The 24947-nt window shown below is 37.2% G+C and overlaps 1 protein-coding gene and 1 long non-coding RNA gene across 5 annotated transcripts in view; one reads left to right on the top strand and one right to left on the bottom strand.

Annotated features, from left to right (window-relative positions):
- The window catches only part of ralyl (RALY RNA binding protein like), a 113311-nt gene that overhangs the window by 82861 nt on the left and 5503 nt on the right, over positions 1-24947 (bottom strand). The gene's annotated exons all lie outside the window — the stretch shown is intronic.
- LOC107837870 (uncharacterized) lies at positions 1931-23229 on the top strand. The gene is made up of 4 exons (XR_001663923.1): positions 1931-1940; positions 6605-6615; positions 17677-17682; positions 21192-23229. It is a non-coding gene; the product is annotated as an uncharacterized LOC107837870 (long non-coding RNA).

Genomic DNA, 24947 nt, shown 5'->3' with positions numbered 1-24947 from the left:
TGTTCTGGATTTAATACATAACAGCCTCCTGTAAAAGTAGACAACTCTGACAGAACCGTATGTTGACGTAGTTTACAGTTTTAGATCTGATCTACTTTAGGAACCACAAATAAAAGTAGGAATGTATAAACTTATTTAGACAACAACACAGTCTTATGATAATGTGCTCACAAGGATAAAACAGTTTGTAGAAGGATAAATTATGTCTAAATGTAGGATCTTGTTTCTTTTACAGTGAACATTGCTGCAACACAATACTGTTTATTTTTTGTATGTAAGCAGAAAATGTTGAGGTAATAAAAATATTCTGACTAGATTACATTTGGAGACTAATATAATATAATAAAACATATTCTCCAAAATTCTTTAAAACAAAACCTTAGATTGTATTGAGACTAAATCTGCCGCTTTTAGTAGTTAATCAATTAATCACACGATGAATTAAAATGAGTTCGATCACCTCCATTCTGATTATTTATATTTTTTGAAGGGCAATTTTGTTTATAGAGAAAATTATGATCCATTTTATTTATGGTTTTGGTTGTAAAGGATTTATAATCCTGATATATTTACTGGTTTTCGTTTGCCGTATTTTATTTAAAATATCTTCCAGTTCCAGCATTAAGAGTTCGTTACAAAATTAAAACAAAATGTCATTTTCAAGATATTACTTGAAAATGGTCTTCAAACAAGAATAATATGGTTTATACTGGGACGAGTTTTGTTTTTCTATTTCGAAAGACGGCACAAGATGTTTACAGTAAACATATTTAATTTAAAGCCATATGTGACAGCAAACCATTCAGACCAGAATAGAAAAGAAAATAATAAATCTTTTATTCTCTCAGAGTGGGAAACTGGAGATGCCAAGTCAGCAGCAAAATGACAGGCAATCGAGGCGTCTAGGTTCACACAAAGACAAAAGTATAAAAATATATAAAAAACAGATAGAAAAAAAAAACATACTGCACAGCAGGAGCAAATTTACAACATAAATTATTGTGGGCCCAAACTAATGGGCTTTCAAGCAGCAGCTGAAATAATTGGGAATAAAACTCCTACAGCCGAGAGCCGTTTCCTGGAAGTGGGTCCTTTGCAAATGAATAATGCAAAATTGTTGACATGCAGGGGGAATTGGAAAAAAAAATCTGAATATTAGATGAAACTAATGATTGTACAAGCTAATGTGGTGGTAAAATAGGCTATTTGTTTTTCTTCTGGACGCATACAGCCAGGTGCAGTCAAGTCACCGTAACAATGATGTAAAATAACACTAAAAAATCAACTGGATTACTTAGAAGCACTTTGTTCCTTGTCTGTCACATTTTCCTGCTGTGCACTTTACAGCCAATTTCCAGTTTACATCCACATTTCTTGAAGCAGACTGTCAGGTGTTTTGAAAAAGCACCAAGTTATTGATTTTATTAGTTGTTAGCAGACGGCTTTTGACAAACAGTGTGTGACCTCTCACACAATTCACTTCTATTCTTCTAAAATGTCTTTATGTTAGTAGTTGAAAGGTTTTTTTTTCTATAAATACGATTTCTAAATACAGTGTGTGTAAAAGATACTCACACCCCTCGATGTTTTAGTCTTTTTCTGTTTACAAATCAATTATGTTCAACAAATTCTGACCAAAAGAAATGACAAAAATATAAACACCCTTTATTATGTCAAAGTGAAAACTGATTTCTATGAAATATTGACAAAAAATGAAAACATGTTTTGTTGTATAAACAACCTCTCCCCCTTCAAGTCAGTATGTAGTCTGAGTCTGTGTTTATAGGTCTGTACAATAATGATAACTTCACTACAAAAACACAAAATCTTACCAAGAGGTTTTAGTCTAGATTCTAGTGCAGATATTATATTACACTTCAAATAAGTCAAACTAACTAAAAGTAGCTTTTCAGAAAGACATATTAATATATTTCCTTAATGTTGATGAAAAAGTATTAGTTATATTGGTAGATTATTTTACTAATAAGACATTTTTCCCATGTTATAAGTTGATTTATCTGTCAATGGAGCTAGTACTTCCTCTTTAATATTAAGGAATTATTTACTCAAAACAAGCCTGTATATGTTGCTGAAAATTTACTTTTTAGTTTGTCTTATTTCAAGTGTATTAAGATATTTGCACAAGAAACTAGACAAAAATTACTTGAGAAGATTTTGGGTTTTTGCAGTGAAGCCAAACAGAATAACAAAGACGTCAAAACACCAAATTATTGGATGTTATAATTGTTAGAAGAATTACTTAGACCTTGATTGCTTCGTGATAATGTGCACATTGTTTTTGAGCCACTTTTATAAATATTTGTCATGTAACTATTTACATAAGACAAGTTGTCCAGAGTGACTATATTTTAGAGTTTAGTATCTTGGCCCACTTTTCTTCACTTTGCTATTTTCTCCTACTGCTCTCCATGTGCATCATTTGCAATACATTTGAATTTTCTCTTTATTTTTGCTTGTTGTAGAAAGTTCTCTTAACTTAATGCTTCTCTTCTTTAAAAACAAAACTAATTCACCTGTTATATGACATTCATGAAACCAGGAAGGGTCCAGAAAGTGTTCATGTCTCAGTACTTCTGTGCTGAACAGTTTTTTTATTGCAATTTTTATTGTACTTGGGCAGTAAACACATGGTGCAACAGCTGTTTAGTAAGTGGCAGCATATCAGGTCTTCTATAGGAAACAGACCATCAACCCCTGTGAATAACACCATTGATATAAAGCTAAGGCTGCGTTTAAATTGTTTTAATTCAAAATGGATTATTCTGAAATTCCCTCCTCTTTTGCAGTAAGTATTCACTTAACATCCATCTGAATGTGTTTAGTTTTGTCTAACTGTATGTTCATCAGCGGTCCACAGTGTCTCCAGGTGACATGTTTTAAAAAGTGCATTTGTGACCCATGGTGCTTTCGCTGGCCAGGATCTATGCGTGTTTACTATGCAGTGCAAAAAGCCCAATAAATCTCCAGTTACTGAGACGATAAATAACAGAAAAAGAGTCATGGAGTGCTCCAGTTTTCTTTGTAAAATGAAGCAGCAAGCTTATTTGTTTTCTTTTTATGTAAAATACATTTTAAAGGCAGAAATGTAGGTTTTGTTCTGGAAAATTGTATTTTCTTTTTTGACATCGACTCTCCGACTCCTCATCTGAATCATTTCTATCTTCTAACGGTCAAAAAGAGCAGGAACTTCTTAAAGAGTCAGTTTTTATAACAACTGAAGGTAACAGCTACTTGAGCTAAAATGGGACTATGTGCCTGGAAAATACATACTGCCCCTTTAATCGTGAGGCTTAATCAATGAAATAAAAAATTAAGGAAGCATAAATAATGTGTGACTAGTTTTTACACAACCGTAGCGTACCCTGCAAGGTAAGACTAAACTAAACCATATCATGAGAGCAACAGGTACAACTGATCTTCACTGAAATCCTCTGCAGAGGCTCCTGGAAATCCACTGCTCACGCCCAGCATAGCAGTCTTTTACATTCACAAGGATTTAATTAGGGATGCTAATAAAACTCAACTTAGTCTCCCCACAGAAAGATCGCACAATAATTTCCAAGCCCCCATTCAAAGACAGTGTTTACAAATAACTCAGGAAGTGCAAATTTATATTTAAATTTTGCAATTTTGGCTCTGAAAAAGTCAATAATGCAAATGCAAAAATGCAAAAATCACTATATCATCTCATGAATGCATGCTGACTCCCAGGGTTATTAGAGTTTAAATTTAAAAAGTGTCAAAAAGATAGATTGCAACTTTAAAATGAGAGGGTTGTTTATTACAGATTCTTTTGAGCTCACAAACATAATCTGGAAGACATACACAATATCTGTGCACTGGGTTAGGCAGCAGGTGCTGATTAGCTAATTAGTTTAAGGACTGGAAGCATAGGGATACAGCCAGCCTCTAAAAACTCGCTAATTAACTCATTTGTCTAATCTGTACTGGTAGCAAACTGTAAAACTGACATGTTGCGGTTTGCAGGAAGAAAGGTGCTGTAACAATTATCCCTTTAGATGCTGCAGCCTGGCCAGAAGCTCCTGGTTGGCATCCCAGCATCTGTTGATCAAGATGTATCATGCAGCGTTTTCATGCTGCAGCGTGTCGGTTTTTTGTTTTTCTCGTAAGAACATATAATATAACCTTAAGGGGGTTCTGCCTCTGTTTTAATTGCTACATGCAAAGCAGAGCTAACAGATGCCTGTGAGTGGTGAAATTGTCATGTAAAGTGACAGTTTGATCCGTTTTGCATTATCTAAATTAGATTTTGAAGGTTAGATATTTAAAGGCGGCCTATTATGCTCCCTTGAAGAGGTTTGGGTAGATCTATAGGCTACAAAACATCCTCATCGCGTTTGTTTGGACAAACTTATTCCTAGATAATGAGATTTTAATCTGCTCAGTTCTGTCTATTTTGAGCTCTTTTTTGGAACAAGCAGTTTTAGGGCCTCTTGGCACTTTAACGTTTACACTCAAATGAAAATGGCTGCCAACAGATGGGTAATTATACAACCGTACATCTTTGAAAAGCAGAAGTATAGCGTCCTGCACAACCAACATGAATGCAGAAAGTGGTTTCTGGATGGCAACAACGAAACACTTCTCTTTTCCAGCAGCCATTGTACAGCTCATGGTTTGGGTTGCTAGGTAACAGCGGTTGATAATGACTTAACATGTTGAAATGGCTCATTTTCCAGGCACCAAAAAACATCAGGGTGTTTTTTTTTTTTTAATGGGATGTTTTTAGAAGCAGTTGAGACCCAAATGGAAGCATAAAAATATACAAAATGTGAATTTTGCATAGAAGGTCCCCTTTAAAGCCGTGCAGAAAAGTTGGTTAAAAAAGAGAAATCTGTGAATTTTATGGAAGGCAGTATAACCGGAAAAACTGAGGGCGGGAATATTTCGATTTAGAGCTATGGATGACTTCTGCTCCGTCTGAGTCTACGACAGGGGCTTGTGATCTATTTAGGGATCCAAGCAAACAACAGGATATGTAATTATCATCAAACACAAGTGTACACAATGGCTGCAATCAAGCCACCGCCGTCTGTCTGCCAGTCAAGCCAGGGAAAGGTTAAGTTTCTCTCCTACTTCACAATTCACTGCTGACCTTTCTGGATTGACGTCTCTAACCCGGTAAGGTTCCTCTGGATTCCAGGACACCATTAAATCAGCCAAAACACAATCAGCAGAAAGGCCATTTAAAAATAAACCAAGTTCTGTCTATATTGTGTCTGCTGCATCTCAACAGCTCTCTTAAAAAGCAAGAAAAAAAAAAAAGGCAGCTCTCGACTCATTCCTCTCCAAAGTGTTGCGGGGATAAGACGATGACACATCCTGACACATCACTGTGACACTGGCAAAGATCCAAGCCAGGAGCCGTGACTTGAAGGCACGGGCAGGATACAGAAAGCCATCCTGAGAGTTTACATGAGGTATTTTTGCTGCTTGTGATGTGCTGATTTCCCATATGAGAGCACATGATTCAGCACTGCTTGAAAATGTTCAGCGTGTTTTGCTCTCTGAGGAGGCAGTTTGTTGGGGATGTGAGGTATTGCTCTGTTTACAAATGTAGGCGAGTGATACGGAACGAGCCTCTGCAATAAGACGCAATGCCCAGCCCGGTGCAAAGCAGGAGTTTGATGCTGGACCCGAACCAAGACATTCACACATCTCTGAAGTCAGCAGACTCCCACAGCTGGACGCTGTGGAAAGGGCGAAAGGACGGCCGTCTCAATGTATGATTACATACGGCTCTGGAAAAAATGAAGAGCCCTCTGCACTGAAAACCAACCAAATACTGATTTCTGAACTCTTCCCGAGTTAAAACATTAGTATTGTTGTTTCTAAATGAATGTGAACTTGTTTCCTTTGCATTATTTGAGGTCTGAAAGCTCTGCATCTGCTTCGATATTTTGACCATTTTTCATTTTCTGCAAATAAAAACTACATTTTGGTTGGAATTTCAGAGACATGTTGTTCAAACATAAACCTATAAAAAGTAAAATCAGACAATTAATAATTTTTGCAGTGGTCTCTTATCTTAATTTTTTTCCAGATCTGTCTAAGTGATAAATCAATTATTGAAATAATCATTAACTAATTTAGTAATTGATTAATTGTTAAGTAGACTACATGCCATTTGTTGCAAGAACAACACACTCTGAGAAGCAATTAAGCCACAACTGGCTTGCATATATAAATATAAACAAGACAAAATTCTTCATTTTCTGTAGATATACATACCCAGAACACCTGGTTTAAATTCTGGAAAAAAAAATCTATCAATGCACCTTTTGCTATCCAGTTGTTAATCGGTTAATCCAAAAAATAATCAACAAATCAGCCTTGCATTTCATAGATGTCAAGAAAAGCCTGAGAGTTTCATATGTTGATGCTATAAGTAATTTTTTTTAGCTGCAGATGCATCTCATGTTCCAAACTATGCAGTTTATTCAACATAATGTTCATTTTCTTATTTAAAAAGTGAATTTTGTTACTTGTCTATTTGTATTTTATTAATGTATTCCTAATACCGTACAAAATATTCTACAAAAATGTTTCGCAAAAGGCCTAGAAGACACCAGAGTAGGTTGAAACGGTTGTATTTATTTAAACTGTTTCTCATGTGCTTCACCAGTTGATTCAGTCTTTTTGTATCAATCAGCTCCAAAATATGGGTTTAACCAGCCATTTGTCTGAAAGCCTTCATGCAAGCTCAACAAGCTTTTCATACCAATATCAGATACAAATGTTTTACATTTAATGGTTCTTTCCTGTTTTAACTAAACATCAATCTTGCGTTCAGAGAAGACGTGGGCTCAGGTTGAAAAACAAATTTACCTTCAGAAGGAGAAAGAATGGGATGTTGACCAAGTACTGCCCTCCAGAGCGGCCTTCCATTAGCGGAAAGCCAAACAATATCGCATAAAGCCTCGGAAACAAACTGAAATTGACTAAAACAACCTTGTTACCATTATTAGGTCTGAATTGTTTTTGTCCCAAAAGGCTTTTCTCTGGAAGGTGACCTTTCCCATTCCCACTTATTTAACCAGAGTGGCAAGACATACGCACACGTGAGCCCCGTCGTGTGCTTGGAGTGCGGACGGAGTTCTGATTTTTTCCTTGAAATTTGCACAAAAAGAAAAACCAAATCCAGAAAAGTCCCGTTGACAATGGTTGCTGTGGACATGTAATGAGAAATACAACAGCAGAGGAACCGTGCTGGGTTCAATCCTCAGAGCCAGAAAAAAAAAAAAAGATAATATTGTGACACTGCAGAAAGAAAAGTGAAAAAAGAGAATAACTCCACTGATCCAGCTTGCCTAAGCTAAACAGTTCAATTTTTTTGTGCAATGGGATTATTTTCTTTGCACACTTTGGGTCTTGAATCACCAACGTAAGCCGGGTTTAGATGAGATGGTTTGAATGTTTCTGTCATTTTCTAGGATAGTTGCAGTTTCATTGTAAACCCATTGCTTTCAACAATCTAATAAAACTTGTGCAGGATAAGGTGAGAATTTAGTCAGTAAAGGTTTAAGTATCTAAAGTCAGACCTTAACAGCAGGTGTCCATCATTATGTAAATGAGCCACATCACTAGCCAATCACAAACAGCCATTTTAATCCAGTATTCCTTGCAAACACTGGATAAAAACAACACAAAAAACAATCACAACCAGAAAATCAAAATACTGTATGAAGAGGCAGATATTATTTACACAAAAAAACCTAAGTATGCTTTGTAAGAAATTAAAATATTTATTATTTTAAACATGCAAATACTCATCATTGTCCATTTTAAGTATATATTTATTTCCTTTTAAATGTGAGCAGCATTACACAGCTTGTTTCAAGGCCCACTGGCTAATAGGATTTTACTGACTTTATTTTAATTCTTCTATTAAATCACTATTTGTTTATTATTTAAAGGGGCCGTGTTATGTATAGTGCCAATGAAGTAAATATGTTAAATTAAGTTGTTAAATTCAAATGAACACTGGAACTGGTAGAAATTTGTAATTATTAGTAAAAAAATATAATTTATTAATTTAAAAGTATTTTTAAATGCATAAAGAAAACAACAGAAACAACAAATGAAGTTAGTTGTGAAGTTTCTGTAGACAAAATTTTAAAAAAGGGGCTAGTTGAGACCAAAGTCCCAGATTGAAGACTTTCGTCATTCAGTTTTTGGTAGAAAAAGAGAAAAAAGAAAAATGATAAATGATGCAATTAGAGATTATTGAGCTTTTTTTAATTGATCATGCTGTTATTTGATTTAGTCCTTATTGTGACAGGCTGATGTTTAACAACATTTTTACCAGCGCTGCACTGAGAAGGAGCTTCTATAATGAACTCAGCAGATGTGCAGGTCAACCAGGTGTTTGCTAATTGCTGCTGGCTAGTCTGAAGGAGCTCAGTGGGGGAGTCACAGAGGAGGGGTGCAGCTGCAGCGCTGAAGGTGCCGCTTGGTCCCCCAAACATTTAGGTACCCTCAAATGGTTGCCACAGGAGATTAAAGGATTTCTGCAGCATGAATGAAAGATTCAAAGCAACACTCCAGGTGTGTTTTTGATGAGGAAATAACATTATAACATGATGTAAAACACAAAAAGTCATTTTTCTATAAAACTGCCCTTTTAAGTAATTTTTCTCACTTTGAAGAGACAGCAATGACAAAACAATAGTATTTTGTTGTTACTTTGAAGTCTTGGATCAAAATGATTTGAAACCTGCTAAAATGCCCTAAATTACATGCAGTGCTTTCTACTGTAGATAGAAGGAAATACAATACATCCTGCAATAATCTGAGGAAGGCTCAGCATGATCAGAAAACAAGCACCGCCTTACTCTAACATGCAGTGAAGTGGAAGATAACGAATTTGCTCAGAATCCTGTAGAATCCGTGAACTAAATGCAGTTTTGCAGCAGAGTGGAGGTGTGTTAAAGACACTTCTTAGTGTGTGAAAACACACGCAACGTTTTTCTTTAATACCACACCAGACGGTAAGAAGACAGGTAAGTGTGGCATTCCGCTGAGGTATTGCAGGTATTTAATAAGTATTGCATGAGAAACTGAATATTTGAGACCAAAGGTTTCTTTAGTAAAATATGCATAAAAGGGTAGAAATGTCTTCTAAAGCCCAACACTCATCATGCTGTGTGCTCTTTAAAAGTTGCTGTAGGTAATTTCAGAATAAGACCAGCTCTGCCTTCAACGTTTCTCCTCTGGCTTTAACTTTTCACCTTGGTTTAATGAGCACCTAAACCCATTTTCTTCACTGAATAATATGCACGCACAAAGTCCTAGCTTCTTTTTAGAGAAACTTTAAAGGTTTTGATATTTGATCAGTAAAGCGTGCTGGGTTGTCTTATCTTTGGATGATGCTATGCAAATAATCAGGCCATGTTTCACTTCGATCCCTAAACTTCCTTCTGATTTTTGCTAAACTAATAAATCGCATGTTGACTGATGTCTTCACAGGCTGTAAATGTTTGGAGTTAGTTTCCATTTCTTAAATATATGTAATGAAGCAAAAAGCATCATCGATACTCAAGACAATTCAAAGTGCTTTACGGGAAACAAAAGGAAAGAAAAATACTTTTTTCAGAACTGACCAGCTGATTAATATGATGAAGTATTATGGCCATACAAAGGGAAAAAAATTAAATCACGAGAATAAAGTCAAACTAATACGAGAATAAAGTTGTAGTATTACGAGTACAACTTTATTCTTGTCACAAAAGTCACAATATTACGAGAATAAAGCTGAAACAATTTGAGAATAAATTCATAATATGTTGAGGAATAAAAGCTGAAATAATATAATAAAATCATAATTTCACAAGAATAAAGTTGAAATAAAATGAGAATAAAGTCAAAATATTTTGAGAAAAGTCATTGTAAAATTGTGACTTTTTAATTTTTATTAAAACCATCACAGATTACAGATCAAAGTTTAACCACAATCTGATCTCTCGTTTAAAACACAAGTGAATCACGTTATATTGCTAAATGTTTAAAAATGAAAACAAAAGCACATTATTGTTTGACCAACTGGTGTTGCAGAGTTCTGCGTCTGAAGTCGACAACGTTTGTGTGCTGGAATCAAAAAGGCAGCGACCCGACATCCTCCTGTGGGGTCGCAGAGGAAATCAACTTGGATGGTGTTGGAGCCAGAGGGGGAGCGAGATAGGCAGTGGGAGGGGCGGCTTCATGTGTGCTTGCATGGAAATGGATGGATGTTGAATTGGATGCCGCTTTGCCCATCTGCCATAACAGCTGGTGATGCTCTGACTTAAAGAGAGTACGGAAGAGAAAGCCAAGAAATAAAGCCGGGAGGCGGTTGATCCTGGCTTTCTGCAAGCCAACTTTGTGCCTCTTCCTTTTCCTCATTTTTGCAGAATGCGTCGTCAGCTGAAATAAATGGCAGGATTTTTTATTTCTCTTTTTTGCAGTTATGCGGTAAACACAAACCGGGCAGGTCGTTCACGTTCTTCCCCTTGATTTTTAATGTCTGAACCACGATGTTAATCTTTTCCTTCTCTGTCGAATCAGAACTAACCTGCACAAAGTGGCTTGGCAGCAGATAAAGGCAGCGCGGCAGGCAGCTAAATAATCAGCCTGCAAAAGATCTGGCAGAGGAATGTAATTACAGAACGAACGGACAAAGCAGCTGTCTTTCTGGGTGAGATCTCTAAGACAGGGGATGTGAAGAAGTGCCGCAGGACGGACAGACGGAAGGAAGGAAGGAAGGAAGGAAGGAAGGAAGGGAGAATCAGGATAACTTGAACAAAAAGGTGAGGAAATAAAAGACAAAACAAGTGTAGGAGGATCTCCAAGGACACATCACATTGTCTCAGCAGCTGTTTCACTGTAGTTTGGAGAAGTATCCTCATTTCTGTCCAGTGCTTGTTATTGTTTGATTTGATAAATGCAGCACTGGCTCCCTGGCCAGGAAGCCCATTCTGATGCTATGTCGACAAAAAAATAAATAAATAAAGACTGACATATTTCAAGTGTTTATCCACAGACCCACAGGCTAATGCTGAACTCAGACCCATGTTTCCATGGTAACACCCAGAGGAAACTGCTGGCAAAAAAAGGGGGCAAACTTGTCCCGCAATTATAAAAACAATTTTTGTACCTGATAAAGTGAAGACACAGAAGCTCCTACACACGCAGACTGTACTGCACCTGGTTGCATATGTAGATATTCTGTTGCAGAGCATCAGTGTTTAATTCACAAAGCAAATAGCATGAATTATCCAAGCAGGCCTGTTATCCTCCATTAGTTATCCTTTCAAAATGTGACTTTACGCCACAAACAGCAGAAACAGTGGAAACATGGAGCAGTTTTGGAACAATAACTTTAGGTTTCTTCCAGGCATATAAAAGTCTCCAAAATGTTTTTACTTCCAGACTGTATTCCAAATCCCATCGTCTATCCAGGCATCCATTGATCTGTTTGTTCATCATTTATTGATCCTTCTATCTACAGCTCTGGAAGGAAGTAAGAGGCCACTTAAACTGATCAGTTTATCTGATTTTACTGTTTATAGGTATATGTTTGAGTAAAATGAACATTGTCCTTTTATTCTATGAGCAAAAATGTTGGATTTACTTGCAGAAAATGAGAGATGGTCAAAATAAGGAAAAAGATGCAGTGCTTTCAGACCTCAAATAATGCAAAGAAGACAAACTTAGAATCACTTATAAACAACAATACTGATGTTTTAACTCAGGAAGAATTCAAAAATCAATATTTGATTGAATAACCAGGTTTTCAATGGGGCTCAGTGCACTGGGCTCTTCATTATTCTCTAATCAAGCAAACAAAGAGAAACATTGTTCACAGCCTTGACCCCAATGTACACACACTCTTCAGCAGCAACATACATCAATCAAAGAAGTGATAATGTTTCAGAAAACCTGCTCCATTTCCCAACATGCAGCGATATCCGTATCCATGTTTGCAGCTGCCATTTAAAAGTCATTTTTCTTCATAAATAAACACATTATGGGATTTTAGCTGGTATTTTGACTTTTTAAATTGAGACAGCTAAACAAACAACATCAGTTGTTTTTGAAAAGAGATGGTGCAATTTTTCCCAGCTGGTTATAAACTATTTATTTATTTTTTCCCCCCAAAATGGTGACTGTCACATCTGAGTCAGTAGCTCTTGACAAATAATAACACGGCACTGCTTTATGATTTCCAGTAATTGCTGCCTGTTTTTGTGTGTGTTGTTGTGTCCTTCCTGTCCCTTCACGCATGTGGATCCCTTATTGCTCCCATTCTCTCAGTTTACAATTAATTGGAACTGAAATTGCTTTTCAGATTGTTTCAACCCGCACTGACTGACCTAATTAGTACAATGATTTTAACGCTGGCAGGAGATCCATGCCTAAACGATGTGGTTAATTTGAATGAGTATCCCAAACGCATGTCTGCAATTAATGTCATTTACATATGTGATGCATCTTCTTGATTACTTAATTACGTATGCTCGCCCTGATGACGTCACTGACAGGTGTCTTGCAGAGAGAGAGACGGGTGGATGTGGAAATCTGTGCAGATGTTGCTCTGCATCTTGCAGGAACTGTGACTCCACCTGTAATGCGGAGCTGTCGAGCTCCTGCAGCTCCAGACTTTTACATCTATTCCTGTCAAGTACATTCGCCGTCATCTGCTGACTTGTCACAGACTGGCAGATATTGATTCTCTATCCTGTTAGCATCTGCAGAAAATATCTCTTTGGTGATCTGGTTGAAACTATTCAGGAAAACTTAAAAAGTCAAATATTGTTCCCTAATTTTTTTTGTGTTTTCTTTTCTTCCGACTTAAAAAGACTCTTATTTTCTGTATTTTTAGCCTAGATTTGCACACTGCACAATTTTAAGCAATCCTAAAAAGTGCAGAGAAAATGGAAAGAGAACAACAAATCTTTATTCTGCACTGTTCCACAGCAGGATCCCTTCGGTCAGGGATCAGCGTCTGCCTTACAAAGAGGAGTTCAAGCATCTAATACAGGCACTGCTTCTGTCTGCTGTAGACAGAAAAGAGCTGAGCTAAGTAGCAAATGAAGCTCATGATTTACCAGTCCATGTAAGTCTCCGGTGAAGAGAAAGGAAACTTGACTGAGAGGACAAGATCCCAGAGGCAAGTGGCTAAAAATGAGATTACTAGGTCAAGTGGACGAGCTCAGACTTTGAGAAAAGGTGAAGGTGAGATTATCTAAGTGGAGCTTGGAGTGAAACCGTTCCCTCTCTACATCACAAAGAGTCGGTTCAAGTGATTTGAGCGTCTGATCATGACGTTTCCAGGGTGGCTCCCTGCGGAGGCTCTCCAGGCACTCAGAAGAGACACATAGGTAGGCCAGAAGTTTCCAAATGGAACCTTTGTATTCAGTCGTTTCTGGTACCACCCTAAATCTGACGGACACACAATTGTGCCGCTTCTCTCTTTGCTTCAAAAAGCAATCCGACGGGACACTGAGAAACAGTGACAGTTGTTCTAAAGCGAGTTTTGCCTAAAGTAGAAAGTCGATGTAGCGACAGGTCCGACATCCTGGAAGCTAACGTCGGCGTCAACAGTCCATCTTTTCAAAGAATGATCAGGGGTGGCGGTGAATGAGCAACAGATGTTTGAACCAATCTGATGGTTGAAAAACAATAAATATTTATTATTGAACTCATGTCCACTCAGAAATGCAGCAAGAAAATGGATTTCTTATCTCTTTTATTATGAATAAATAAGAATTCTTCACAAAATAAAATAATAATAATAAAAAACATTACAGACAACTCTTAACACACAGCTGTGCGTCTTCAGTCAGAGGCTTCTCAAGAATTGTTGAGACCCAGACTGCTACCGGAAATCCTTCCTGCCCTCAACCATCAGCATCTACAACGACTCTTTGAACAAACTTGAGTGACAACATTTGATTTCCTTATGGGATTAATAAAGTATCTGTGAATTGAAGAAAATAAATTCTCCAGAAAGACGACCTCTTACTAGTGCAGCTAAAAAAACTGGTCAAGGTTTGGTCAGCTTCTATCAGTTATTGCTAAGTAAGTTTAAAGTATTTTCAAGGTGATTCCATTGAAAGTGCAAACATGAGAGGAATTATGTAAAAGAAACTGAGTTTTATGTTTTCATTTGAATTAATCTATAAATATTTTTCCTTTATAAGTTTCCGAAACTTTTTTTATGCTTAAAATCAAAGGCGGCTGCCACCAACACAGGAAACGTACTGCAATGCATGCCTGGATTTCCTCTGATGTGACAACCTGCACCACACCAGCTGCAGTTAAAGTGTCTCTCTGCAAAGTCTTGACAAGCTAATGTGTCTGAAGTGGACTCCTTCTTTGAAGAAGCAAATTGGGAGAAATCAAGCAACAGAAGTTTAACCTTAAACCAGAGCGAGAGAGTTTCTCTTTAAAGTGCAGATTTCTCAGAGGAAACGGAGTCTGAGTTATCAGACGGCTCGGTAATCACAAAGTTGGAACGCCAAACTTTAATCTGTGAATCGAAGATATGCCAAGATCACTTTTGCTCTTAGTGCAAAACAGAACAAAAAAAAAAAAATCTAAGATAATGAAATAGATGTAGATAACTTTTCTAAGTTAGAAACTAAATCAGATTAGAGTGCATGTGAATGTCTCCTGCCACTAAGCCCCATGTTTATCCATATGCTACATTCTGGAAAAGATTTGCTGTCAGCAGAAATCCAACTTTGAACGTGCGGAGGAATATATTTCCACCACCACCGACAGTCCCCTCGCTTCCCAGAGTGATCCGTTTGTTGGGGGAAACATAAAAAGGTTTGCTCGGTGAACATGTTTCTGCCCTCAGGGTTACACAAACTCAATAGCTAGCGTGCTAGCATAGCCGTCTCTCCTCGAGTGCACCTGTGCTTCTCTTACAGTGGCAGCGGCTGAAAATTGAGGTCATGCTCCTCGTGAGTATGCGAGTCAAGATGCCTCGATGTGGAAATGCTCGTCTTTATTCTCCGTTTCAGTGTGGATCTTCTTGAAGTATCTATCTGGGGAATTTCCCCCACAGACGCTCTGAGATATTTCAGTGTTTGAGGGCATCTTCTTAATTATCCGAGTTTCTTTAAGTTCTGGTGTTGCAAATAATGTGTAAAGTGTCAGTTTAAGTTTACATTCTGTTAGATGTGTAACATTTTATGGCCTGAAGTTATCAAAAGGGAATTGATCAAACAGATTTGTTCTTAATTTACAGGATTATTTAAAAAAAAACAAAAAAAAACCTTTAATTAACCTTCTTTACAGTGTTTCTGTTTTTTCATATTTTCAGTTTAATTACCTATTTCCACTCTAAGGAAGATGGGTAACAATTTGAAATTGAAAACTTAAGAGATCTAGCATCATAAACCACAACAAATACATGAAAAAAAGAGAGATTAATAGAGATGACTTCATTATAAAGCCTCTAATTAATTAGATTTTCATTTCAATTAAAAGATTATTAATAAATCCTCATTTTAAAACTGATCCAGCTTGGATATTACAGGGAATAATTATGTGTGGTTATCCCTTATGGTTTTTTTCTCAACAGAGATCCCACAACAGTTTTGAGAGCAGACAAATGTTTATTTTATCTAAACTAAGAGTTCATTTTATGACTCAGAAAGTTCAGCTGGTTAGCTGAAGAGGGCAGAAAATCCCTGGAGATAAAAGGTCAAAATGCAAAATCTGGATCTCACTACAGTATGATAAAAATATAAGAAAAACCGCAAAATTCTGCAGGAAGTAGAAAACTTTAGCCAACTAAAGGACAAACCTGAAGTGTAGAAATCACCTTTAAATTGACCAACAACCAAACGTGGCTTTCAACTGATGCTGTATAAATTACAGTTTGACTTTAATTTCTCGTGCTGCACCCAGCTCTGGGGGAAGTGTTTAATGTAAATACACCTGAGTCACTGGAGCACATCCTTTTAAAAAGCACTGCAACAAAATTACCATCACGCCCCGTTCAATTTGCAGTCTGTGTGTAAGGGTTAGCTCTGTGTCTGATGCACTCCCACAAACGCTGAAAGACTAATTGAAATTTAAGTCCAAAGCGGTTTCTTCACTGAAGCGACAAGCGAGCACGCTGTCCAGACAAAGCAAAGCAGCCGAGCCGAACCTCCAAACTGCCCCCGGATAGGTTTGTTTTGCATCTTTTAATTCTCTTCTTTCCCACAATGATCTTGTCTCTTTAAGAAGATGTTTTTTCATCTTTCTTTAAGGTTGCTTTCAAGTGATTCTTTGTGTTTTACTTAAATCTGTTTGCAGCCGTTTTGTGGGCCCCATGCAGCCCATTTGCATGTCCTTGTCATTTTGTGGCGCTCTGCAGTTATTTTCTGTCTCTTTGTGGTCATTTTGTGCTTCTCTGTGGTTGTTTTGTCTCTTGTGTATTTTTGTACTCCTTAATGCTGGTTAGTATTTTATTAAAGCCATTATGTTGTAATATTTGGTCTGATTTTGGTCCCTTTGCAGACATTTAGCTTGTTAACGGATAGTTTGCATCTCTGTGAGGTCATTTTGTGGCCCCAGTAGCTGCTTCGTGTTGCTGTGTGTGTTTTCTTCTCAGCTAGTGTTTCTTTCATCCATAGTTTAACAACTTTGGAGTAATTTAAAGGTCTGCATAAGTACAGAGAAAGAAAATATACTGAAAGTAAATATTTACAAGTAATATTATCTCACCAAAACCCATCCATTTATCCATCCACACTGTAAATTGGAAACACTCAATTAAAGTCCAGTGAATTTATTTTAATGTATAGTGAATTACAATGTTTACTTTAATCAAATACATTTGTGTATTTTACTTTTTTTATGCAGTCATAATAAGACCATGATTTAAATAAGCTGAGGGTCTTTTGACGTGAAAACATTTAAAAAAGTTAACATAGTTAATTTGAACTAAGTTCAAATTACTAGTGGCGAATTGAGGCACCACCACCAGCAACTAATTAAACCACTTTTTTATTTGTCACAAAAATTAGTTTTAAGATGTTTAAAGCGACTCCAAAGCTTCATTTGCAGTCAGTTCATCAATAATGGGCCGACTTCAGAGCAATGCAGCTCTTCTTAGCCATTTTTCTGCTGCATTTGCATGCATGAAGCTGCACCATGAGTGAGTCGCATGTTTGTTTTTATGAACAACCTGCTCCGCCAGAGGGTGCAGCCTTGCATATGCTGTTGTCTGTTTTACTGAAAAAAGTGAGCAAACTATTACTGCTTTATATTCTGTCAAAGCAGAAGTCAGGTACTGTTTCAATTTGCTAATTTTATGTTTTTAAAAAGTGCCTTCAGAAAGCTTTGGGGTTTATGCAAAAAACAATTAAGCTTTGGCTGTTGTTTAAGTCATTACAACATACCAGATTTATTAAGTTCATTAAGTTACACTCACTAAAATTGCACAAGTTAATGAAAGCTAAAGAATTTTGAGGCATTTTGCATTAAGTAAAAAATTAGGTTTTACAGTGCGTCCACTCATCCATAAAGTGTACAAATGTCTGCCAAAAATTAGTCGAAAGTTTTTGTACTTATGCTTTGAGGTATGGCTTAAGAAAGCTACGAGAACTCAGGAAAAGCGTAAAAATGAGACATGAAGAGTAGGTTGGAACCCAGGTTAGAGTTTTGTCTCTTTGCATCACTTTGCCATCATGCTGCGTCTCGTTTTGGTTGATTTTCTGCAACGCTGCAACTCTCCGAGATGAAGCTGGCCCAGAGGACAAACTGCACAGTCCAAGCCATAAATAAACCTGGCCGTCACGGCTGTCAATAATTTGGAAGCGCGTCAGTATGCAGACACATCCGCAGCCGGTCAGGAGCAGGTGAGGGACAGCTGAGGCCAGCAGCAGGCTGGAGAGAACAGCTGATCCCTGCAGGACCGGCTGGACCGGACCCACAGGAGGGGAGGACTCTGGCTGTGGCTGCCATCCCTGTGGTAATCCAGGCAGGACATTATCTGCTTCGGTGGCTCTCTGCAGCATCTGGAGGGGTTCACACCACTACTCTGCCTCCTTTTTTCAGCTAATAACATCACACAGCCGTTTAGACGCCATATGTGCCTGAAAAGCAGGTATGAAGCTGTTGACTTGTGCTGTGCCGCCACAATCAAACCAGTCCTCTAACCGTCTCGGCTGAAATAATTGCTGTTAGCGATGCACAATTGCTTCTACACTTGCAGACAGAAATGATCCCACCAATTAGATGTTGGTCGTACACTTACTACGTTCATGCTCTGGTCAGTTTGAAATTACCAGTATATTATTCGCTTTTGCATGACAGCAATAAAATAATTATGGAAGATTTGGCTCTTGGTCTATTTGCTTAAACTGAAATTTGCCTCCACTTCCAGGCATATATTAATGTTGAATTTTTGGAGGTTTGTTTTGTCTCTATTTTACGTTGTTCTTTCATACTTGATGCACTTTTAGGTCCAAGTGATTTAAGAAAACATAAACTGCATGTGTTTTCTGCTTTCCAGTTAAAAATGTGTTAGCGTTTTATTAAGCCAGTTTTTATTTTTATTTTTTTTTAAGTGGCTTATATTTCATAGGCATCATCTTACAGCTGAATTTTACTTTAAATCCAACATTAAAAACTTTTTTTTTTAAAACAAATCAACAGAGTTAATTAATTAACAGGAATGTCAGTAGTTCTTTAGAAAATTCACAAATACAGCAAAGGGAAAATGGCTTTTTTATTAATGCTAGCTCAACTAACCATGCTAAAAATGACTAGTTCAAGATGTTGAAGGCAGTTAAAGCTGCAGTATGTTCCTTTAAAAAAAAACAACATATTTTTATAAATTTAGCAAAGCTGTCATTATGTCTTGACAGCATAATATGAGAGAAAAAGTAAAGCTCCGCTTCCTGTCTGAAACAACCAATCAGAGCCAGGAGGAGGGTCTTAGCGCTGTCAGTCATGCTCGTGTATGCAGCTCACAACCTCCACATTGCTCTCCCCTGCCTTACAGTGCATTCTAGCCACCAATGACTTCTTGAAACAAAATGTTTCAAGAAAAATTATGATTTCTTGAAACATTTTTTTTTCTCCATCATTAACAGCTGCAGCAAACAGGCAGGTTTTCTACTCTCACTATTGAGTTTTGCTAAATGCAACCTGAACTGTGTATGTTGTTCTGATTAGACTACAGTTAGGTTTTTCCAAATGAAACCCTAAAGTGGGTTTCATTTAATCGTAGAAAAGCGTCTCATACTCTGTTAGCTGTGAAGCTGTACGTCTTTTTATTTTACTTAAGTAAATAATCAGAAACTTTTTGAAATACCAGGACATTATAAATAAAAATGTGGTCGTCTCTGGCAGAAAACACATCATCACTGGATCCTTCACCAGGATAAAACATTTGTCCAACTCATCACAAAAAATGGTTAAAACAACAAAAATCATAATCTATCTATCGCAGGTTATAAGTCATGTTTGCAAAAAATGTAGCATATAGCATTGTGGTACATATAATGTAAAAATCTATATCGTAACCTGACTTTTTATCACTCTGAATAAATTCCTCTCAAAATAAAGATACATTTTCTTCTTCAGTGTGAGATTACACTGCTGCATTAAAAGATACATTTATTTTAAAGTGTTTTGCACGTCATTAACAGAATAATTTAACGGTTTAAATGTTTTCCTCTGCTTTTCTTTTTCATATTTTCATCTCAATATTACTAAGAGTTTACAGTACAAATAGCACAAATGCTCATTAAATAGTTTCTGCTTGCTCATTAAAAGTGGAATGAAATAAAAATGATGCGGAAAAAGTCGTGTTCTGAAGGACAACAGATGCTAAAATTTACTGAGTTTCTTTGTTTCCGTTGTTCTTTCTGCTGCTCTTGCATGTCTGAATTGCTACACAGCAGGTTTTCGTGTCACGTTCGCAGGTTTCACGGAGCAGAGCTGACTTCTGACACATCTCCAAACAATCCACATGTACAGGAGCCAAGATTTCACATCATTTTCAGACAAGACAAGCACATGAAAAAACACAGGAGGGAATCATCTTTGGCAAGGTCACCCGCCTGCCTGCGGGTTAAACTTTAATGATCATATTTGGCAGACGGATGTGAGCAACACGCATTAATATGCCAAGAAGACTGATGGTGCAAGATTTACACACAGGCAGACCATCATTCTCCAGCACTGCAGTTTAATTACAAGGAGCTGTGGCGAGAGTTTGTTGTGGTACCGACCAAGTCATCGGGAAACAATATGTATCGAGGACAGCGGCGGCAAATCTATACGTAATCTAAAAACTAATTTTCATGTTTGAATCCCTGGTGATGCTGCCGCGGCCTGTAATTTGATTAAAAAGTCGTCCTGGATGTGTTAACTCGCCCCTCAACACAGATGTGGGAAACAGGCAATGAGGTTGATCAATGACACAGGCATGACGACAGATTAGATTCAACTTTTTCCTTAAGCACATCTAAGGAAACATGATTGTGATTTGCACAGATTGAACCTTTTTATCTTTTCAGTTACGTAGAAAGTACCCCAGTGTCTCTTTCCTCGATGATGTCATTGGTGAACTATTGAGGTCAGGATGTTTTTGTTTTTTTTCTCAGCCACACAATGTACTCCTCACCTCTTTTTCCACAACTAAGTCATTTATGCTACTACCGTTTAATTTCTGTTTTTCTTTTCCGTACACTGTAAAACATTTGAAGGTGGTTTAACTTGAAAATGAAAATCCACATGCTGCCTGAAAAATGCAACTTAAGTCAACAAGAATATTTTTTTGATTTCAACTCAGAAATTCAAGTGCCTGGAATTGATTTAGCAAGAGACAAATTCTCTTAACGTTGTTTTTTAAGTTCATTAATCTTGAATTGTGAGTTTTAACTTAATGCTTCATTTTAAGCCAAATAATTATTTCACAATATGCAAGAAAAAAAAAACTCACCCAGTCAAAGAGCCACATTTCTCTATGTTTTTTACTCACAATATCAAGTTAAAATAACTACTTATTTTAATTTAGAAAATTTAAATTCTTGTTTTAAATTGCATGAACCAAATTTCTGATCTGATAATGATTTTTTTTAAACATGTGAATGATTTCTGCTTAAAAACATTTAATGTGAACAAGACATTAAACATTTGCCTTAACAACACAAGAGTCAATGTAACGCACTTCCATCTCAGAATACAGAAACATGCCGCTAGGCATTCTGGGAAATAGTTCCCACTCCTGTATTTTTCTTCATTCAGTTTTTTTAACCTAAAAACTCGAGTTTATTCAACTGTTGGAGGTTAGGGTTACTGTAAGTTTATCTTTCACAAAGGTTCGAAATGTAAATCTGAATTTATTTGACTTAAAGAGCAGAAGACACAACTAAATGCGGCTCAAATGTTTTACAGTGTAGAAAGTGCAACTGGCGCAGAGTTTCTGTGTTCAGAAACCATTCGTCTTTCCCAGATAAAGTCATTAATTAAACAGTTATATAAACGAACATACTCCCGGCCCAGTGCTTCCATGTTTCACATAGTATTTCCTTAATATGGTTTCTTTTTTTTATCCCGTTGATAACTCTCCAGGCTCGGTGAGAATCGTGTTTATTTTCTGACTCCTTCCTGTCCTAAACGACCAGCCAGCCGAGGCAGACGCCTCCTCATAATAAGTGAGATTTGCTGAAAATTTCATCTGTTGCAACATGCTTGCTCAGGTTGAAGCCTTACAGCGCAGTCAAGGTTTGATTCAACCTGCTGGCTTGCTTTTTTTTTTTTTTTACAGGGAATTTCCATATTATAGTGAATTTTATTTCACTTTTTATTATAACTGCAATAAATTTGACTTGACATAAATGGATCTGAGCATACCTACTCTGGATTGAGTTGGATTATAGAATATCTGGATGTGAATAGACTGTGCTTGCCTTGTGAATTAGTTTTCCCTCCACAGGGGGAACCAGATGTAACTCTTGCCTAATTAGGCCTTCCTAACCTCTAAACTAAGCATTTTACACAAATACACTCCCTCACACACCACATCTACAGTATCTGTCTTGTTTTCTGTGAAAATCAAAAATGAAACATGATTATAATCAGTTTCTTTACAAACCTGTCTCTATTATATTGTGCATGAGGACACAGTCGGCGTTAATTAGTTATGAAACAAACCAAAATTATATTTTCTGGTGTGATCCTGAAATGACAATCAGGCCTCGGCATGCCAGGCAGCATCGCTCATTTCAGTGCTGTCCTGTATGTCGAAAGGAAGCAGTAAAAATGTGAGGAAGACACTCACTGTGATCCAGTTCTTTCAATACGGGTTTAATTGCCCAGAATATGAGCTGTGACATCCCCTCACTTATCAAATTAACACCTCAAAAAAGGGTAGTGAGGTGCTCAGCACCTATCTGAACTGGATCAGGTTGTTCTGCAAGTGTTTTACGTTGAAACTGAAACATAAAAGTTTAATAATGTAGCTAAAATATGCTCTATTTTTGTGGAACACGGGAGCCTAACGCAGAACGATTCACCATCCAGGTATTCTTCAGTCTTGGTTCCACGTTCACCAAGAATGCACAAGTGTAAACACCGAGCGAACGTCCAGCTGTTCATGGAGGCTGGACGCAGGTCGCTCTCTGGCATCCCAAAGTGCAAATCGAATTTAAAACAAGAGACTTGTTGGGGAAGATGCCGTCTGAAGCCACATTGTGACTCGGTGGGGAAGAAGGTAATCTGTCAAAGTTTAAGAAAACACAAATTGCAGATTTCAAATCCACTTACGGGTGAAGGCTTGATGTTTGCAGGCATGTCCTGTAGTTTAATCATTGCAAAATGGAAGCGTTTTGTATTGTTGTTAAATCAAAAGAGTCAAAGCTACTTTGGAAGGGCTCAGCCAGAAGCTTCCATGTGTTAGAACGGCTCCGTCTGCGTCTGGATCTAAACCCAGTTGGGAATCTAGAAAACCAACGTACTCAGACAGTCTACATCATAAGATAAACAGATAAAAAAATTCATTCTTTAGCTCCGTAAAGCTGGTAGAAACCTAAGATTTGCAGCTGGAATTGAGGCAAAAGGAGCTTTTTTGTTGACAAACGGGTTTTGCTGATGTTTTGTTAACCCCAATAAAACACATTAACATTTGGGGTTGTAACATGATCATATGTGACTCAGTACAAAGGACAGTAACACTCTTACAGGCAAATACAGCTCATTGCTGCTGAGGTTTGCTGCCAAACAGAATAAATAAACAGCCGAGGCACGACTGTCCCTTTCCCACCCTAAAGAAAAAAAAAAGCAACAGCAAACCACTGTTCCTTTTTCAACAGGGGTAAAAGTTCAGGAGGTTTCTGCTCATTCAGCGATCACATGCAGCTGAGTGACAGCTGGCAGCAGCAGGCGGGGTAAGAGGAGTGTTACTCAAGGTTACATCTGACCCGAGGAAAACCCCCCACCGCCTCTGCCTTCTCGCTAAGAGGAGTTCAAACTACAGGAAATGGTTTAAAAGAAGTTTTCATCTGCTTTGAAAAAAACCAGAAGTCAACTCAGGCCTTGAAGATAAATATGTTTTTTTAAAATCATAAACAATAATCTCCTTTGTAGAAAAGTTGAGGGTTGAAACTAGAGTCTGTAATTACAGCTCATTAGCTTTATATTAGAAGCAGCTTAGATAATATCTGCTGTAATAAATGCTTAGATGCTTCCATCAGTCTCATTTTATTTTTATAAAAAGTGATGAAGCTTCATTGAGATGCTATTTTGTTTTCTGCATTTTCTTTTATGATAAATAAGATTTTCATTTCCAATATTGTACGAAACAGACAGTGCAACTTGTAAACACAGATTTAAGTTGGAGGATAAAATGGAAAAGATTTTATAAGGACTTTTCAAGCAATTCTGCTACGTTCAAATCAGAAAAAACACATGTTTTCCTGAATCACTGCAGGCCTAATCTGCATTGAAATCTTCATCTTTAAGAAAAACAACCAAATGTTGCCAAAGCCAATTAAGATCACAGCTTTTTCTCCTGGTGACAGGGATGGCAAAATAAGCTCTGGAACACATCGCTAATATGCAATTCTGTCCAAGATTTTGACAAAAATAGCAGTAAATGAGCAATTTCCCATAAAGACTTGGAGGTAAAGACGCCATACTGAGTTTTTACATGTATCTAATAATGTTACCAAAATGATTTTGACTGAAAAAATGTTAAATCTGTGCTGCAATATGAGAAAGTTCAAAAATATCTGCTGTTCTCTTCACTCTCAATAGCATTATCCACAGTAAATAAAAGACATTAACTGGAGTGACCCATCTAAAACCCAAATTTGAATGCACTTTGGAGATAAACACCTGTATTCTTGCACACACAAACACACACACTTACACACGAGAGAAAGACAGGACTTTATAAGTGCAGTAGAGGACCTGTGATGCTGCGGGCCTGTCTCTCTTCCAAAAGAGCCTGGGAACCTTAAGACTGCAGAGCATAATGAAACCTTCCAAACACCAGGGGAATTTGAATTAAAATCTATTGGCATCTGTCTGAATGGTGAAAAATGTTCATGATTCGTTTCTCTACAAAATTATGAACCGAGACATTTCTCAGAACCTGCACAGAAATGAGACAATACATTTTCTGTCATCGTAATCTGAGACCGAAAACCTGTGGAAAATATTTGAGCTGAGTTAAACATCTCCCTTGTGATAATGAACAATAACAGGATATATATATATATATATATATATTTTTTACTATGGCAGCCAATAAACGTTTAGAGCGTAGGAAGTTCATAGGAAGTTCAAAGGAGATGTATTATACTTCCTTTAACAGGTTAGAATCGGTCCCTGGACTATACATCTTACATTTTTTTGCATAAAATCATTCTTAGAGACTTTAGTTTGGTCAGTTCTGCATAGTTTCAGCT

The sequence above is a fragment of the Poecilia formosa genome, unplaced genomic scaffold (genome assembly GCF_000485575.1).
Source record: "Poecilia formosa unplaced genomic scaffold, Poecilia_formosa-5.1.2 Scaffold184, whole genome shotgun sequence".
In the NCBI taxonomy this organism is placed as follows: Eukaryota; Metazoa; Chordata; class Actinopteri; order Cyprinodontiformes; family Poeciliidae; genus Poecilia; species Poecilia formosa.
Note: the sequence above shows the minus strand (reverse complement) of the source record. Positions and strands in the feature narration are given on the sequence as shown.